This window comes from Oryx dammah, unplaced genomic scaffold (assembly GCF_014754425.2).
Source record: "Oryx dammah isolate SB20612 unplaced genomic scaffold, SCBI_Odam_1.1 HiC_scaffold_28, whole genome shotgun sequence".
Classification (NCBI taxonomy): Eukaryota; Metazoa; Chordata; class Mammalia; order Artiodactyla; family Bovidae; genus Oryx; species Oryx dammah.
The window spans coordinates 104334990-104354827 of NW_024070212.1; the positions used below are offsets into that span (position 1 = coordinate 104334990).

General features: G+C 43.4%; 1 pseudogene; it reads right to left on the reverse strand.

The window, feature by feature from the left end:
- Positions 1–18890: 18890 nt before the first annotated feature.
- LOC120856609 lies at positions 18891–19574 on the reverse strand (annotated as a pseudogene).
- Positions 19575–19838: the final 264 nt, after the last annotated feature.

The window sequence follows — 19838 nt, forward strand, 5'->3', positions numbered from 1 at the left end:
AACAACAGACTGGTTCCAAATAGGAAAAGAAGTACGTCAAGGCTGTATATTGTCACCCTGCTTATTTAACTTATATGCAGAGTACATCATGAGAAACGCTGGGATGGATGAAGCACAAGCTGGAATCAAGATTGCTGGGAGAAATATCAATAACCTCAGATATGCAGATAATACCACCCTTATGGCAGAAAATGAACTAAAGAGCCTCTTGATGAAAAGTGAAAGAGAGCGAAAAAGTTGGCTTAAAGCTCAACATTCAGAAAACGAAGATCATGGCATCAGCTCCCATCACTTCATGGGAAATAGATGGCAATGGAAACAGTGACAGACTTTATTTTCTTGGGCTCCAAAATCACTGCAGATGGTGACTGCAGCCATGAAATTAAAAGACGCTTACTCCTTGGAAGAAAAGTTATGACCAACCTAGTTCACTTCACTTCAGTTGCTCAGTCATGTCCGACTCTTTGTGACCCCATGAATCGCAGCACGCCAGGCTTCCCTGTCCATCACCAACTCCTGGAGTTCACTCAGACTCATGTCCATCGAGTCAGTGATGCCATCCAGCCATCTCATCCTGGGTTGTCCCCTTCTCCTCCTGCCCCCAATCCCTCCCAGCATCAGGGTGTTTTCCAATGAGTCAACTCTTCGCATGAGGTGGCCAAAGTACTGGAGTTTCAGCTTTAGCATCATTCCTTCCAAAGAAATCCCAGGGCTGATCTCCTTCAGAATGGACTGGTTGGATCTCCTTGCAGTCCAAGGGACCCTCAAGAGTCTTCTACAACACCACAGTTCAAAAACATCAATTCTTCGGCGCTCAGCCTCCTTCATAGTCCAACTCTCACATCCATACATGACCACAGGAAAAACCATAGCCTTGACTAGACGGACCTTAGTCAGCAAAGTAATGTCTCTGCTTTTGAATATGCTATCTAGGTTGGTCATAACTTTTCTTCCAAGGAGTAAGCGTCTTTTAATTTCATGGCTGCAGTCACCATCTGCAGTGATTTTGGAGCCCCCCAAAATAAAATCTGACACTGTTTCCACTGTTTCCCCATCAATTTCCCATGAAGTGATGGGACCGGATGCCATGATCTTCATTTTCTGAGTGTTGAGCTTTAAGCCAACTTTTTCACTCTCCACTTTCACTTTCGTCTGAGGCTTTTTAGTTCCTCTTCACTTTGGAGGTTATTGCTATTTCTCCCGGCAATCTTGATTCCAGCTTGTTTCTTCCAGCCCAGGGTTTCTCATGATGTTCTCTGAATAGAAGTTAAATAAGCAGGGTGACAATATACAACCTTGACGTACTCCTTTTCCTATTTGGAACCAGTCTGTTGTTCCATGTCCAGTTCTAACTGTTGCTTCCTGACCTGCATACAGATTTCTCAAGAGGCAGGTCAGGTGGTCTGGTATTCCCATCTCTTTCAGAATTTTCCACAGTTTCTTGTGATCCACACAGTCAAAGGCTTTGGCATAGTCAATAAAGCAGAAACAGATGTTTTTCTGGAACTCTTTCGCTTTTTCCATGATCCAGAGGATGTTGGCAATTTGATCTCTGGCTCCTCTGCCTTTTCTAATACCAGCTTGAACATCAGGAAGTTCACGGTTCACGTATTGCTGAAGCCTGGCTTGGAGAATTTTGAGCATTACTTTACTAGCATGTGAGATGAGTGCAATTGTGTGGTAGTTTGATCATTCTTTGGCATTGCCTTTCTTTGGGATTGGAATGAAAACTGACCTTTTCCAGTCCTGTGGCCACTGCTGAGTTTTCCAAATTTGCTGGCATATTGAGTGCAGCACTTTCACAGCATCATCTTTCAGGATTTGAAACAGCTCAACTGGAATTCCATCACCTCCACTAGCTTTGTTCGTAGTGATGCTTTCTAAGGCCCACTTGACTTCACATTCCAGGATGTCTGGCTCTAGGTGAGTGATCACACCATCGTGATTATCTGGGTCGTGAAGGTCTTTTTTGTACAGTTCTGTGATTCTTGCCACCTCTTCTTAATATCTTCTGCTTCTGTTAGGTCCATACCATTTCTGTCGTTTATCGAGCCCATCTTTGCATGAAATATTCCCTTGGTATCTCTAATTTTCTTGAAGAGATCTCTAGTCTTTCCCATTCTGTTGTTTTCCTCTATTTCTTTGCATTGATCTGTGAAGAAGGCTTTCTTATCTCTTCTTGCTATTCTTTGGAACTCTGCATTCAGATGTCTGTATCTTTCCTTTTCTCCTTTGCTTTTCACTTCTTTTCACAGCAATTTGTAAGGCCTCGCCAGACAGCCATTTTGCTTTTTTGCATTTCTTTTCCATGGGGATGGTCTTGATCCCTGTGTCCTGTACAATGTCATGAACCTCATTCCATAGTTCATCAGGCACTCTATCTATCAGATCTAGGCCCTTAAATCTATTTCTCACTTCCACTGTATAATCATAAGGGATTTGATTGAGGTCATACCTGAATGGTCTAGCGGTTACAGCATAGTAAAAAGCAGAGACATTACTTTGCCAACAAAGGTCCAGTCCTTTCCAGTAGTCGTGAATGGATGTGAGAGTTGGAGTATAAAGAAAGCTGAGTGCTGACGAATTGATGCTTTTGAATTGTGGTGTTGGAGAAGACTCTTGAGAGTCCCTTGGACTTCAAGGAGATCCAACCAGTCCATCCTAAAGGAGATCAGTCCTGAGTATTCATTGGAAGGGCTGATGTTGAAACTGAAACTCCAATATTTCGGCCACCTGATTGGACTGTGAAGAAAGCTGAGCGTTGAAGAATGGATGCTTTTGAACTGTGGTGTTGGAGAAGACTCTTGAGAGTCCCTTGGACTGCAAGGAGATCCAACCAGTCCATTCTAAAGGAGATCAGTCCTGGGTGTTCTGTGGAAGGAATGATGCTAAAGTTGAAACTCCAGTACTTTGGCCACCTCATGTGAAGAGCTGACTCATTGGAAAAGACTCTGATGCTGGGAGGGATTGGGGGCAGGAGGAAAAGGGGATGACAGAGGATGAGATGGCTGGATGGCATCACCAACTTGGTGGACTTGAGTTTGAGTGAACTCCGGGAGATGGTGATGGACAGGGAGGCCTGGCGTGCTGCGATTCATGGGGTTGCAAAGAGTCAGACATGGCTGACTGACTGAACTGAACTGAACTGATGTGAAGAACTGACTCATTTGAAAAGACCCTGATGCTGGGAAAGACTGAAGGCGGGAGTAGAAGGGGATGAAAGGATGAGATTGTTGGATGGCATCACCAACTCAATGGACATGAGTTTGGGTAAGCTCTGGGAGTTGGTGATGGACAGGGAGGCCTGGCATGCTGGGTCACAAAGAGTCAGACACGACTGAGCGACTGAATTGAACTGAAACAAGTCTAGTATGATCAGAACAGACCTTGGCCCTGGCATGGGAAAATTGGGTACAGGGTGGTGATGGCATGCGTTCCACGGACACACGATGTAGAGATGGAGCGGCTACCTATCCTCCCCCTTGTTGGAGTGTGTTGCTTAAGGTTTGCAAGTCCCCTCTTATCTCCACTGTCAGTTTATCCTGCAAGCTGGTCCACTCTTCCAGATTGTGCAGCTGTGATTGCATTAGCAGTGGGAAAATATTCCAGAGATCTGAGTGGCTGAAATGCGTGGTTCCTTCAGTCCTCAGAATGACCTTAACCTGGTCAAGGTCACCCACTCTACTTGCCCTCCTGTCCACCAGCAACACTTTTCCCTCTTTCTTGAGATTTGGCAGGCTGTTCTCAGATGTACTCAGGCAGTCGCTTTTCCCTGGATTGTTCTCTGGTTCATGCCTCTTGGCAAGTTCCCCCTTTTCCTCAAGGTATGGTTTCACCTTTAATAACTGATGTAAAGGCCCAATCTAAAGTAGATTCTCCTATTTCATGATGTCCCCAGTGTGTTGCAGCTATTTAACATCAGACTGTCCCATCAAACCAGCTCCCTGATACCCGAGCTGTGTGGGAGCCTCCGAGCGAAACTGGTGAGGGGGTGGGGCCATGGGGGGGCCTGAGGGCTGGTTTCCAGTGGAAGAGCTGGGGAGCAAGATGGCTGCCTCCAGGATGGTTCTCTACTTGGGTGAGCTGGAGTAAGGGCAAGGCGGTGTGCCGACTGAGTTCAGCTTGGGGTCGGCGTGGACTGGGTGCAGACCCGGGGCCCCATACAGCATGCAGTGGCCTGGGCCAGGGTCTCTTGTGGGCCTTTACCCCCTTAACTTGTTAACAGTGCCTGCGAGCTAATGATTTTGCTGGCCCTAGCTCTTCCCAGGTGGCAGAATGGTAAAGAACTTGCCTGCCAATGCATGACAAACCTAAACAGCATATTAAAAAGCAGAGACATTACTTTGCTGACAAAGTTTCATCTAGTCAGAGTCAAAGCTATGGTTTTTCTAGTAATGTATGGATGTGAGAGTTGGACCATAAAGAAAGCTGAGTGTGGGAGAACTGATGCTTTTGAACTGTGGTGTTGGAGAAGACTCTTGAGAGTCCCTCAGTCAAAAAGATCAAACCAGTCAGTCCTATAGGAAATCAGTCCTGAATATTCATTGGAAGGACTGATGTTGAAGTTCCAATACTTTGGCCACCTGATGCAAAGAACTGACTTACTGGCAAAGACCTTCATGCTGTGAAAGGTTGGTGGCAGTGGATGAGATGATTAGATGGCATCACTGACTGGATTGACATGAGTTTGAGCAAGCTCCGGGAGTTGGTGATGGACAGGGAGGCCTGGCATGCTGCAGTCCATGGGGTCACAGTCAGACATGACTGAGCAACTGAACTGAACTTCAGGGGTTAGTGAGCTCTTTGATGCTACTGTATGGCAGACAGTGTTTACAAGAGCTGGGCTGAGGGTTTCAAGAAATGACTTGTCTATCTAAAGAGGTGAGATCAAGCTTCCTGAGGCCCAGAGGCTAGAGCTGATTTTAAAAAATCAGGAGTTTAGCAGGTAGCTAAGATGGGAGAGGCTGTTCTTAAATGGAGAGCCACAAGAGCAAAAGCTGAAAGGAGTGAAGTTGTCTGGCACTTGGGGGCAAGTAGTCTGTGTTGGGGAAGCAAGGAGAGAAGAGGCTAGAAAGGTGGGCAGGGCTCAAGTTTAGGTCTTGCATGCCATGCTAAGAGTTTGGACTCTGTCCTGTGGTCAGTGGTGAACTTTTGGAGAACATTTGGCAGGACAGTGATGTAATTAGACTTGCCCTTTCTTGGAATCATTCTTGGGGAAGGAAATGGCAACAGAGGAGAGAAACTGGAAGCAGTCAGCACATTTAGGAAGCTGTCAAAATAACCAGGGGCTAGATGTAGGTCTGAAGAAGAATGTCCCTTCCAAGGACAAGAGGCGTGTCCCTTACAGGTCATTTGTATACCCCAAAGACTGTGGGGACCCTTCCTTTCCCTCCCTGTGGCTGTCTCGCTGGCAGGGTGCTGCAGAAGCTGTACCAAGGGTGTGGAGGACATCAGTCCAGAAGGCACTTGGTGTCTTTGTAGGTGGGTTGGGAGAGGAGATGAATGACAAAGTTCTTCATGCTGCTTTTATTCCTTTTGGAGATATCAAAGGTATTCAGATTCTACTAGATTATGAAACAGTTGTGTCTTTTTGGTGTCTCTCGTGTTCAGCTGCCTAATGCCAGGAAAATAAACTGAAAAAAAATTTTAAATTGTGTACATTCTGTGTATGGTTGGTATGTATTGAAGATCAGGAGGATATTTCTCTAGGGCAGGATGACTGTGATTTTGGATGATGAAAAGGAATGTTCTGAGGACATCAAGGGCAGAATGGTGGTGTGGTTATGGGCTGAAATTTACAGAGGTTGACAGTTTGTTGGATTTGAGGAAAGGCTTTCTTTACATTGGAATCATTTGGGGGGTTTGATTTCTGATCTGTTAATATATAAACTGTATAGTAAGAACCAGTAGGAAGATAGTCTTAGAAAAATCTTAGACGGTCTGGGGGTTGTTTCACCCCCCACACCTGTTGACAAGAGCTCCCTTCTCAGCAGCTATGCTTTTATTTTATCTGTGTATTTTTGGCTGTGCTGGCTCTCTGTTGCTGCCTGGGGGCCACTCTCTAAAGTTGTGGCGCGTGGGCTTCTCACTGTGCTGGCATGTCCTGTTGCAGAGCACAGGCTCTAGGGTGCCTGCGCTCAGTAAAGTCGTGGCTTGCAGGCTCTAGAGCATGGGCTCTCTAATTGTGGCTCTGGGCTTAGTTGCTCCACGCCATGTGGAATCTTCTCAGATCAAGGATCGAACCCGTGTCCTCTGCATTGACAGGCAGATTCTTAACCACTGGACCACCAGGGAAGTCCAGCTTTGGTTTTAAATAGCAGAGGGCAGTGGGCATGATTTCCCAGTAGTCATGTATGGATGTGAGATTTGGACTGTAAAGAAGGCTGAGGGCTGAAGAATTGATGCTTTTGAACTGTGGTGTTGGAGAAGACTCTTGAGAGTCCCTTGGACTGCAAGGAGATCCAACCAGTCCATTCTGAAGGAGATCAACCCTGGGATTTCTTTGGAAGGAATGATGCTAAAGCTGAAACTCCAGTACTTTGGCCACCTCATGTGAAGAGTTGACTCATTGGAAAAGACTCTGATGCTGGGAGGGATTGGGGGCAGGAGGAGAAGGGGACAACAGAGGATGAGATGGCTGGATGGCATCACCGACTTGAAGGATGTGAGTTTGAGTGAACTCCAGGAGTTGGTGATAGACAGGGAGGCCTGGCGTGCTGCGATTCATGGGGTCGCAAAGAGTTGGACACGACTGAGCGACTGAAATGAACTAAACTGAATTGAAGTGGGCAATCTGAGCCTTGACAGTGGAGCCTTGGCCTCTGCTCACTTCTAAGATAGGAGTTTCAGACCCAGCCCTGCCACTAACTTTGTGCAACACGTATATGCTCTGAGCCTTCATTGCTTCAATGCGTAAATGAAAGGATAAGATCAACTCTTTGGTCCTTCTCCTTCTGAGTTCTATAAATTAATAAGTCCTATTGTTCTTGCTCCTCCTCAACTAAAATAACTTTTCCTGAGGACAGCACTATGCCTTAATAGTCACCTAACCCAGTAGTGAAGTCGGAGCTCTGTACATAATTGATGCTCAATTAGAATGAATAACTGACAGATCAACAACTTTTCCATGTTCCATAAGTCTTGTATATAAAGATTACCAAATACTTGAAAAGTTACTTATGGTTTCAATTCTGTAGGGGTGAAATTGAATACCACAAAGTTTAAAAACTTAGTTCACTATTTAGTATGTTTATTTAAAACAAAATGACTTCAATATTTCTGGAAGCATTGTTGAATAAGCCAAGAAAAATGTAAAAATTAGATTTTTGCTTTTTGAATGGCATCTGGAAATGGCATGTTTCCTCCCATTACCCACATGTTAACCACCCAATTCTGCTATTATAGAAAAGCACCGAGGATTTGCTTTTGCTGAATCTGAGTTGGCAGAGGTAAGCAATTTCCCCTGTTTAGTATTTGACTAGTGTTGCTGTTGTCATTGGTTACAAAAGGTGCCACTCTCCATTTTCTGGGCCTGCCATACAAATTACTACAAACTTTGTGGCTTAAAAACCAAAAATTCATTCTCATAGCTTGGAGGCTAGAAGTCTGAAATCAAGGTACTGGCAGGGCCCTGTCCTTCTGAAGAGTCTTTCCTTGGCTCTTCTTAGGAGCCCTCAGCAGGTTTTGGCTCATAGCTGCATCACTTCAGTCTCTCCCCCTGTCTCCACATGGCCCTTTCCACTGCATGTATCTCTCTGCGTTTTCTCTTCTTATAAAGACACTAGTTATTGGAGTTAGGATCCACTCTAATTCAGTATGATCTCAACTAATTACATTTACCAAAGCTCTGTTTCTAAATAGGATTACATCCTGAGGTTTGGATAGACCTGAAATTTGGGGGGGTCTGTCCAACCCCTACAGTGTCTTCGTGATGACAGTTGCAAGGAGACAGGAAGTTCTGGCTGAAGGAAAGCCCACCAGGCCTGGCTCAAAGTCCCCCGCGTGTAGTCAGAATGTGAAAGACAAGGTCCTGCAGAGCCCTGAGCTTGTACATAGTTCCTATGTATATTCTTATTTCCATAGCCCAAGTGCATGTCTTTATACCACCAGCTCTAACAAGTACATGCTCTTTGTTAAATACACCCAATCTAAGTAGTAGGAAGGAAAGGAGCATCTTTCTTTCCAGTGCTTGTGGTACTGAGATTTTATTTGAGTGCTAACTATACCCTGAGAAAACCAAAATTGAAAAAGACACATGTATCCCAGTTTTAATTGCAGCACTATTTATAATAGCTAGAACATGGAAGCAGTATAGATGTCCACTGACAGCTAAATGGATAAAAGTTGTGGTACATATACACAGTGGAATATCAGCCATGAGAAGAATGCATTTGAGTCAGTTCTAATGAGGTGGATGAACCTAGAGCCTGTTATAAGTAAGTCAGAAAGAGAAAGATAAATATCATATACTAATGCATATATAGAGAATCTAGAAAGATGGTACTGATGAATTTATTTGCAAGGCAGCAATGGAGAAACAGACATAGAAACAGATGTGGAGAGGGGAGGAGAGGGTGAGATGTATGGAGAGAGTAATATGGAAACTTACATTGCTATATGTAGAATAGATGGCCAATAGGAATGTGCTGTGTGTCTCAGGGAGCTCAAACGGGGCTCTCTATCAACCTAGAGGGGTGGGATGGGAAAGGAGATGGGAGGGAGGTTCAAGAAGGCAGGGACATATGTACACCTATGGCTGATTCATGTTGATATTTGACAGAAAACAACAAAATCCTGTAAAGCAATTGTCCTTCGATTAAAACATAAATTAATTTTTAAAGTTGAACTGCAGACATCAACTTTTTCCTGGTATTCTTTTGGCAGATGCAAAGTAGCTATTAACAATATAGTATGGCTGAGAATCTTTGCTTTTCACTGAAGCTGTTATCTGGTGCTACTTCACGGTACATGGGACCCTGATGAACAAATTGTTTCCAGTTTTCACAGTTTCAAAGTCATAGAGGAAGCAAAAATTGCCATTATTTGGAAGTATTCACTAGGGACTGGCTACTTTTAAAATTAATTATTATTCAGAAATTCTCTCCATTTAACGTTTGTGTAAAATATCAACCATGTTTATTGGGCCAGTCTCTCCCTGACATTTAAAAAAGCATTTATTATTTGGCCACACCGGGTCTCAGTTGCAGCATTTGGGATCTTCAGTCTTCATCAAGGTATGCGGGATATTTTAGTTGTAGCATGCAGGATCTAGTTCCCTGACCAGGGATCGAATCCAGGCCCCTTGCACTGGGAACGTGGAGTCCCGGCCACTAGAGCACCAGGGAAGTCCTCTCCCTGACGTTTTTTATATCAGAGGTCAGAAAACTACAGTCGATGGACCAAATCTGTTCTGCAGCCTGTTTTTTGTGTGGCCTATGAGGTAAATGGTTTGTATACTTTTAAAGGGTTGTTAGGGATAAAAAAAAGAAGAGGAGGAACACGCAGCAGAGACTGTATGTGTCCCACAATACCTAACATATTTACTATCCAGCCCTTTACAGAAAGTTGGCCAGCCTGTAGCCTAGGGCAGTCCACTGCAAATAGAGTGTACACTGGTTGCAGGGTAAAATGGTGGACCTTGTGTGAAAGGCAGGGTTTCACGCAGTGTATGGAAGGGATTGTGGAAAACTGATGTAGTTGTGTCTAGTCAAAAAAGTGAGGCTTTTTTAAGCGATTGGAGAGTAATGGCCTCATCAAGTTAAATCAACTAACAACGGACAAAGAGAAAACCTACAAAGATTATAACAGGTTGGGTACTTCAGAAGAAAATGATTTGAATTCCTATTGCTGAATTACCACAAATTTGTTGACTTAATACTAATGTATGATCTTACAGTTCTGGAGGTCTAAAGTCCAAAGTGGGTCTCACTGAGCGAATATGAAGATTTTGGCAGAGCTATGTTCCTTCCGGAGGCTCCTGGGGAGAATCTGTTTCTTGCCCTTTTCCCAGCTTCTGGAGACTGGCTGTACCCCTTGGCCCTTGGCTCCTTCTATCAAGCTGGCGATGGCAGGATGTGTTTTGTCACAGTGCATCTCTCTGAAACTAACTCCTCTGTCTCCCCCTTCATATTTAGAGGATTACATTGGGCCCATCTGAATAAACCAGGATATATGCTTATTTTAAGGTCAGCTGACTAGCAACCTTATTTCCTTCTTGCCATGTCACATAACATATTCATAGGTTCTGAAGGCTACCCCAGTGGCTCAGTGGTAAAGAATCCACCTGCAGTGCAGGAGACATGGGTTTGATCTCTGGGTCAGGAAGATCCCCTGTAGGAGGAAATGGCAACCCACTCCAGTATTCTTACCTAAAAATTCCCATGGACAGAGGAGCCTGGGGCGCTAGAGATGAAAGAGTTGCAAGAGTCAGATGCGACTGAGCGCGCGCACACACACACGCGCACACACCCGCGCACACACACGCACACACACACACACTCACACACACGTGCGCGCACACACACACGCGCGCGCGCACACACACACACACGCGCACACACACACACACTCACACACACACACACTCACACACACACAGGTTCTAGGAGTAGGTGGACATCTTGGTCAGGCCATTATTTGCCTGTCATAAAACCCTTAAATGTTTTTCCCGTTTTAAAAATCCTTATGATCACTCTTCATGAATAAATGTGAAGTAAGGATGTTATTTCATGCTGTCATTCAATTTTTTTCTTAATCGCTGGAAATAAAATTAGTACTTTATTCATCCCAGTTTCTGAGAACAAAGGCATAGCTATAATTATAACCTAAATCTTATTAAATTAAGGGATCCTTTTTTTCCTTTTTTTGTCTTTCAGTTTTCATGAAAAGGCCCCAAACAAACCTTTTTGAAAAAGCTATTTCCTTACCTTTTCCTGGTATCAGTTATTCTTGGATAATGAAATATTCCTAGATATCATTCTGTGTTCTCTGTCCTCCTTTAATCAAACATTCTTTAATCAACAGTCAGCAGGGCTGGTTTTTTCCAGTTCAGTACTGATCTGATCTTTTTAAGGCGGACTCAGGTACTTGGAAACTGCACTTACCCTTTTAATTTCAGAGTCCTGAGCTCAGATCCAAAGATTATGCCAGCACAGACCTGTCTGTTGGTGGTGGTGGAAGAAAGGAAGTGTATGGTATCTCAGGGGCTTTCTCCGTTGAGCTCTGTGCTTAGCTTGCTGCTGGGGGTTGTGGGCTCCCAACTTAGGATCTGCGAGTCTTGGTCTACTTAGAAGCTAATGGAAGGCTGCCGGGCCTTCTTCTTTCAACCTAACAAGGTTTAAGCAGCTGAGTAATGCACTTTTTTCAGAATGAATCTGAACTCTTTGGGCAGACAATCCGTGTCACATTGGCCAAACCAGAGAGAGTTAAGGAAGGCTCTTCCAGACCAGGTATGTTGGGACCAACCATAGACTCCCCATCATGTCTGGAACTGTGGCCTCTTTTGCGTTTTTATTCCTGTCTTACTTCCTGCTGTGGTGGTAACATTTACATGAGTAGAGAGCGGTGTATATTGGAGAAGAGAATGCAGTACCTGCATGGAAATAAAGAATTTGAGATTCTCAACAAAGCTAGAGGCATCGTTCCTTTGAAGGTCTTGCTTCAGAACATAGACTGTCCTTCCAGCCTTAACAGGGGCTGGGGCTTCCTCCTGATTCTCACCCACCTCTGCTAAGAGCTGGACTTGAAGGCCTGACATTTCCCAGTGACAGTTTTCATCGCCCTGGGGAGCTCCTAAGATGTCCCATCTTCTCTGTGTCCTGTGAGAGCGACACAGTGGGTCCTCATAGTGAGTCCACATAGTGTTGACCGAAGCAGCAATGAACTGGATCTGGCTAATGGGCAGTTGGCTGATAGCTTGAATTTCTTAACATGTGTTTGATTCTTTCCGTTCAGTTTGGTCAGATGATGACTGATTGAAAACATTTTCTAGGATGGACTCTTAAGAGAGTAAAGAGGTAGAAGGGTCAGAGCCTCCCAAACTGGAAACCCAGGAGGCAAGATTGTGCTTCCAGAGAGCTCTGCACCCAGGGCACTTTTGATGTGGGTGGTGTTGGATGAATCAAACAAGTGAGTGTCTTGTCCTTGTAGGGCACTGGGTGAGAAGTACCTAATGTGTGCTTGGGTGTCAGTCTGTGATGGCTGCTGAACAAGGAGGTGTCCTAGAAGAGGAAGGACATGACCTGCCCCTCCCCCCATCTTCCCCGCCCCCTCACTGAGGACTTTGGCGCTAGACTCCCTGTCTTCCTCCTGCTGCCCTGATTTCAGGAAGATCACGTCCCCAGGTCCAGGGCTCCCCCTTCCTCAGCTCCTTCTTCTGCTTCTCAACACACATCCCAACCCTGGCTGCTCAGAATAACCCAGGGGCTCCTCCTCCTGTGTCCGCGCTTTGCATGGCGGCGTCGCTCGGAGTTCCCTTCCCCACCTCCTCTCTCCACACTGTCCTTGTGTATTTCGCTGCTTTTCTTCCTTGTCTGAGATGATTGCAACCACTCAGTGTTCTCGTGATTTCTTTATCTGTAGTCTCACCCTGACCTCTCTCTCGAGTTTCACATATTTCTGCCTGAATATTTCACAGTCCTGATAAACAAAGTACACTTCGAGTGGATTTCCTCTTTCCTTCACTCTGATCTCCCCTGTGCCCGATTTTAGCTAATTTTGCCGTCTTCTGGTCAAACCAGAAGTTTCAGTTGATTATAATTCATACCTGATGCATTGCCATATTCTGCTTATTTTAAGTTTCTCTGAATCTTTCCTCCCTTGTTAGTTCCTACTGCTTGTTTGTTGCTACTGTCTTGGTTTAGCCCCCATCTTCTGTCCTGTGATTAATGCTGGTAGCTTCCTAACTGGTCTCTCTGTCACAGGCTTGCTTCCTCCTGATCTGAGTAGCCAGGTAGGGCTTTCTAAAGCATGATTCTGAGGATAATTGTTCTCCACAAGCATTCTAAGGACCTGCTCATCTTGAGGATTGAGTCTGGGCTCCATCAGAGGCACAGAAGGACACTCCATGTTCTGACTCTGCTCATGTTTTTTGTAGCCCCATTTTATATTCTAGGAAACAAATCTGCAGTTACCTACAAATCTCTTATATGTGGATTGTTGTTGTTGTTGTTTATAATTTGGCCACACTGTACAGCTCGTAGGATCTTAGTTCCCAGATCAGGGATTTAACCAGCACCCTTGGCAGTGAAAGTGTGGAATCTTAACCACTGGACCACCAGGGAATTCTCAAATCTCTTGTGTTTCAGTGTAAGCAGTTCCTTTGCCTAAAAGGACCTTTCCAATGTAATCTAGCTAATTCCTACTCACCTTTCACAGCCCCTTCTGGGTTTGCATGACCTCTGGGCTTCCATGGAACCCTTTATGCTAGCATTTACTGCATTGTTTTGACATAGTTTTACTTAGCAAATTTTAAATGTTGCTTACTCTATGCCAGGCACTAATGGCTTTACACATATTTAATCCTACTGGCAATTCTTTGAGATAAGTACTATTATTATCCCAAAGTCAGGTGACAAAACTAGGGCACAGTGAGGTCAAATAACTTGTGGATGTCACACAGCTCACAAGTGGCAGGGCTGTGGTTTGAACCAAGGCTGTCTGACTCTGGGATCTGTGTGCTCTCACAGTGTGGCTGCTCCTCCCTTGCTGGATGGGCAATTTTCCAAGGGCAGATGGTGACAGTGTTAGTTGCTCAGTCCTGTTTGATTCTTTGCAACCTCATGGGCTGTAGCCCGCAAGGCTCCTCTGTCTATGGGATTTCCCAGGCAAGAATATGGGAGTGGGTTGCCATCTCCTTCTCCAGGAATCGAACCCAGGTCTGCATTGCAGGTAGATTCTTTATCATCTGAGCCACCCAGAGAAGCCCTATCTTATTTGATAACCTGGGGCTTGGCCTGAGAATTTATATCTATATGTTGACCTAATCCACACTAAAGAGGCCAGACAGACAGACTTACATAATCATAGTACAGCTATCAAAATCAGGAAATTTAACATCAGTACAACACTGTTAACTAACCTTCAGTTCATATTCAAATATCCCTTATCCCAGTATTGTTCTTTACACTAATTTTAATAACTTTTCTTCCCTGACAAAGTTTCATACATTGCATTTAATGGGCAAGTCGTTTTACTTGGAACAGCTTCCCAATTACTTGTTTTTTTTTTTAAGGTTTATTTATTTAGTTTTGTAGGCGCTGAGTCTTCGTTGCTGTGTGCAGGCCTTCTCTAGCTGTGGCAAGCGGGGGCTGCTCTTCACTGTGTGCAAGGGCTTCTCATCTGCAGTGGCGACCCTTGTTGCAGAGCACAGGCTCTAGGGCTCGGGCTTCGGTAGTTCTGGTGCACAGGCTTAGTTGGCCTACAGCATGTGGAGTCTTCCCGGACCAGAGATGGAACCCGTGTCGCCTACGCTGGCACGTAGACTCTTATCCACTGTACCACTAGGGAAGTCTTTTATTGTCTTCCTTGATCTTGACATCTTTGAAGAAACAGGCCAGTTATTTCTAAGATTGTTTCTCAGTTTGTCTTTGCCTGGCACTTCCTCATGATTCAATTTAGATTATGCGTTTTGGCAGGAATCCCGCAGAAGAACATTGTTTCCTTGTTAGTGCATCATATAAGGAAGTACTTTAAAGTCGGTTCCAGTGTTTGTGATGTTAACTTGGGCCACGTGGTTAAGGAGATCTCTGCCAAGTTTCTCCCCTGAAAAGGTACTATTTTTAGGGTTATAAATTAAAAGCTAAAATTTTTCTCCTCATTATCTCCAGCCCATCTCCCAGAGGTAACTATATTGACAGCTGTGCATTGCCTATTTTAAATATTCATAATTACACTTTTTACCCATAATCCTTTTTTGTTTTTTTCAACCTAGCTTTTTAAAAAAAATGCTTATCATAATTGCATATAGTTTAAAGATAAATTGTTCCATGGAATTTGTTACAAAACATGACATTCTTCTGCTCCCCAATTATCATAATTTTCCTGCCCTGCCAGAGGCAGCATTCTTTTCTTTTAGGCGATTATTTTGACTTCTGTTGCTGTAGCTCTGAAAAATACATTCATGTTACTGCTACTTGATCTTTCTCAGTTTTTGGCTGATTTAGGTCAGTTTTTCTAGGAAACAGACTCCTAGAGAGTTGGATACAGGAAGTTTATTGGATAGTGATCTCAGGAATAACTCCTGTAAGAGAAGGAGAGGAGCAGATTGGGCAGAGAGAGTAATTGAACAGCCTTGTAATCACACGAGTGAGACTGATCCCAGGGGGAGTTTGGGAGCTTGGATGCCCCTTCAGAATGTCCAGTTTTGAACTGAGGCCAAGTGCCAGCCTGTTGTACCTCACATGGGCCAATCGTACATTCTGGCTAATTCTCAGGAGTAGTGAAGCTGCTCTCTTTGGCCAAAGGCATTTCCTGGGTGGGATTCATCCTGGGGCTGGTAGCATACAACACTCCTGGGAGGCGAGAAAATGAGGGTCTTTCTTGGTCTTGGAAAGGATCTGTGGGTTTAACATCCATTGCAATCCACCCTTTGAGCCACTCAGATCTGCTTACCTCACCTGGAAATGCCTTCTCTGGAACTCTGGTTGGTCTCTTTTTCTGGGGGAATTTCCAGAGGAATGTTAGTGGAATGAGCTAATCCCATTGCTGCTGTTGGTCTCAGAACCACAAATGATACTGGTCATCTCCCTTACTTTATTCCAGATTCCTCTCACCTTAATCTCAACTGGCTTCTCTGCTTGTCTACATGGCTTACCTGATGAAGTGACCTAGACCTTTATCCAAGGGGATCTGAGCCTTTCCCAGGCCATGTCTGCCCATCCAGGTTGGGCAGGAGAGTACAAGAGACCCCATGGGTCCCCTAAACATATTCTGACCCGGTTTATTGTACAAACCTGCCTCCTAAAGACCACGGTCAAGTATCCTGCCAAGATGATGACGACTCTTCTTACTGGGTTGTCTCCCGGCACAAGGAGCCTGATCAGGCAGCAATGTAGTGTAACGGGACTCTAGTTGTCTCCACTAGCGAAGGTGTGGCCCCCGGGAGCCAGGATCTCTAGACCCATAGAGCCCTGAGTGTCAGGAATGGAAAGCAGGAGTGACGGTAACCAGGGCCACTCCAGCTGCTGCTTCTTGGTTCCTGGACCCCCACTTGATAATGATCGCTGATTTAGGGCTGTCCTCGTGGGATATCAGGTCTGATATCCTAACACTGTCCTTCATAGAAACCTTTCTCCCCCTGAGCCAGAATCATGCATCGTGTTTGTTGTGTCTGTTTAGTCTCCTTTAATCTGGAACTGTTCCTCAGCCTTTGTCTTTTGTGACACTACCATTTGTGAAGACTCCAGGGCAGTTGTTTTATAGATTGTTCCTCTGAAGAACAGAAATCTGAGTTGCTTTCCTCATGATTAGATTCAGGCTATTTTTGGCATTCTTTGCAGTACTCCAGAAGTGGCATGTCTGTCCCCATGTCACTAATGTTAGTTTTTCCATTATTGGTGCGGATTACTTGGTTAAGGTTGTGTCTGCCAATTTTTCCCACTCACTAGGTACTTTTATTCCCCTTTGTAATTGATCAATGACTTTTAGGGAGACACTGTAAGACTTTTCACCTGGTAACTTTTAGTGTCCTTTTTATGATTCTAGATTAAGTCAATTATTATCTTGATGGTAACTTTCTAGCTATTGCACTATGTTTTTAAAAAATTAGCTTTTCTACATTTATTGTAGTTTGCATTCTGCTATGAAAAAGAGTTTTCTTCCTCCCCTTTTGTTCTGTATTAGCAGCTTGTGTGTTATTGTGGACTCATGAGTCTTTTGATTCAATGTGTTCTACTCCTTTACAATTACTCACTCGTCAGTTGCTCAGACAGTCCTAAGGCTGGCCATCAGGACCCCCCTCAAGCCTGCTTCTACATCCATCTGACACTCACCGTCTTTTTGGAACATTTCCTTACTTTCTGGTATTAATATAATAATAAGATCTGGACTTACCTTGTACTCTCTCTGCTCTGACCCCGGAATCAGCCGTTTGTCTTCAGAAGGTCCTGTTCCTTTTAGTAGGAAATAATAATTAGAAATCAGTGTCTGGATCCTGGGTAGGTACACTGCTTTTGGGGTGTTATTCACTCTAGGCCCTTTCAGCAGTAGGAGGTATGTCTGTATGTATCTTTAAATTATGAATTCATACTGATACTCTAATTTCTGTTGAATACTACATATTTATATCTCCTTTTCCCCACAGTCAGAGCCTTGGCTCCCTATATCAGTGTAGCCACTTATCTGCTCAACACTACAGTACAAGATAGTTTCAGAATTGTTACAGCTATACCACTACCAGCAAACAATTTTTTTGCAGCTCTTTTTCTTTCTTTTTTTTTTTTTATTGGAGTGTAGTTGCTTTACAATGTTAATGTTGGTTTCTACTGTACAGCAAAGTGAATCAGCTATACGTTTACATATTTCCCCTTTTTTTGAATTTCCTTCCCGTTTAGGTCACACAGAGCATTGAGTACAGTTCCCTGCGTTATACAGTAGAGCGGTCCTTTTTCTTTAGTCTCTAAAGAGTCCAAATACTGTGCTCAAATATCCTTAGATTCTTATTTTTCCTTCTCTGTAGTTAAGTTGTCCATTTAACTGAAGTTCTCATTTGTTTCTCTTTGTATTCTGCTTTAGGGGTTCCACTCCCAGTCTTATTGATTGAGCTTTATTTTTTTGAATAAACACTGACAGGCTTCAAAAGTCAAAACTACACCAAGAAGTATACATGGAATGTGTCACTCCCTGCCCCCTCCCTCTGCCCTGTTCCCACCCACCTCCTATGATGAACCAATTTCGTTAGTTTCTGGTTAATCATTTTGCTTCCTTTTGCAAAAATGAACAAATACAGAAATATTTCCTTCATTCTTTCACAACATCTAGCATATTGTATATTCTCTTTTATACTTTGCTTTTTCGCTAAACAACATATCCTGGAAATCACTCCATATCAGTCCACAGAGATCTCGTGTTCTAGTTCAAAGTGGGTCATAGGGTAGACATAACATAGTTTAGTCAACAAGATTCTTTTGCATGGGCATTTAGGTTATTTGCTTTATATTGCAGTTACAAATAATACTACACTGTGTATATGGATTTCATATTGTTGGAGGTATATCTACCTCCAATATGAATGGAGGGTCATTCATAGAAGCAGGGTAACAGGGTGAAAGGCTAAATGCACAGGTCATCTTGTTAGATATTGCCAAATTCTCCTCCAAAGAGGTGTCATTTTTGTATTCTCTCCGGAAATGTATGGGACTGCCTGTTTCCCTAGCTTCACTCATAGTTTATGTTTTTAAGTTTTTGAATGTTTGCCAGTCTGGTAGGTGAGAAATGGAGTCTCACAGTATTTTAATTTAAATTTTTCTTATTATGGTTGTTGAAGAATATCTTTTAATGTATTTAATGACTTAAAAAATCATTTTTTGAGAATGGTTTTCTGTTATGTGTCTTTTGTCACTTTTTCTATTAAGTTTATCCTTTTTTTCCTTAGTTTTTTTTCATTATAAGTATTGTTGAAATGAGCATCCTCTTTACATATAATTAAATATAATTTTTTTGTTATATATTCTCTACATATATATAATATGTAAAATTCAAAATTTATATATATTTACTTGTATTTGTGCACATATTTCTATGTGCCTGATTGATTGTTAGATAAAAGGAAATGCCCTTACTCGTTTGCCTTTTTCTAGGTAACAAATTTCTGACAGTTTTACTTGTTAACTAAGAAATGACTTCAGTTTCAAAATATGCCAATGTGGTCAGCTTTAGGTAGCATACACTACAGATTAGGACCTGGTGAACTTGAGGACTGAAAGGATTGCTTGGCCTGCCTGTCTGGAAAGTGTAGTGGTCCCTTGTAGACCTTTTGAAATCTGTGATCATTGGTTGAGTGTGGGCTTCGTTGCAGCATCCTGTCTCCAGGGTACACACAGCTGCCTTGAGGTTGACAGCACTGCACACGTACAAAGCTAGAGGACCGATCATAGAGGCCAGGAACTCAGGCATCACTCCAGACCCTAAGCCTACTTTGAGGCATATTTCCATTCCGGTGAGTTTGACTGCCGCTGCTTTGAGTACATCCAGCAGCAGAAACATGTCCTCCGCAGGCTCGTACCTGTCACTAAAGGCGCCGTGGCCCACATGCCTGTGCAGCTGGTATGAGGAATCTTTCTCTTTTTCCTTCCAATTTTTTAGAGTTCTTCATATATTAGTGATATTAGATATTCTGTGATATATATATTGCCAACGAATATTTCCCCTGGTTTGCCATTTTTTGTTGTTTTAACTTTGCTTGTTTTTTTTTTTTTTTTTACCATGCAAAAGTTGTTGAATATTTTTTTAATTGCACTTGGGATTTTGAATAGTTGGAAAGTCTTAACTTATACAGAGGTTATAGAAGAATCCAACCTATGTTGTCCTCTAGTATTGGTAATTAATTATTTTTCTTTACAGTTAGATGTCTCACCCATTTGGAGTTTATTCTTGCAGTGAGGTAAGTTGTGAACCCAAATATTTGTTTGTTTGTCCCAGCACCATTTTGGAAAATGTCCCTTTTTGCCCCAACAATTTTAAGAGGCCAACTTTTATGACATGCTGAATTTCTATATGTACCTTGGTCTGTTTCTGGACTATCCTCTTCCCTTGGTCTGTTTAGTCTCTTGGTGTGCCATCCCTCTAGTAAACACTTACTTCTAATGAAGGTAATATATACTTTCTTAGATTCTGAGAGCTGG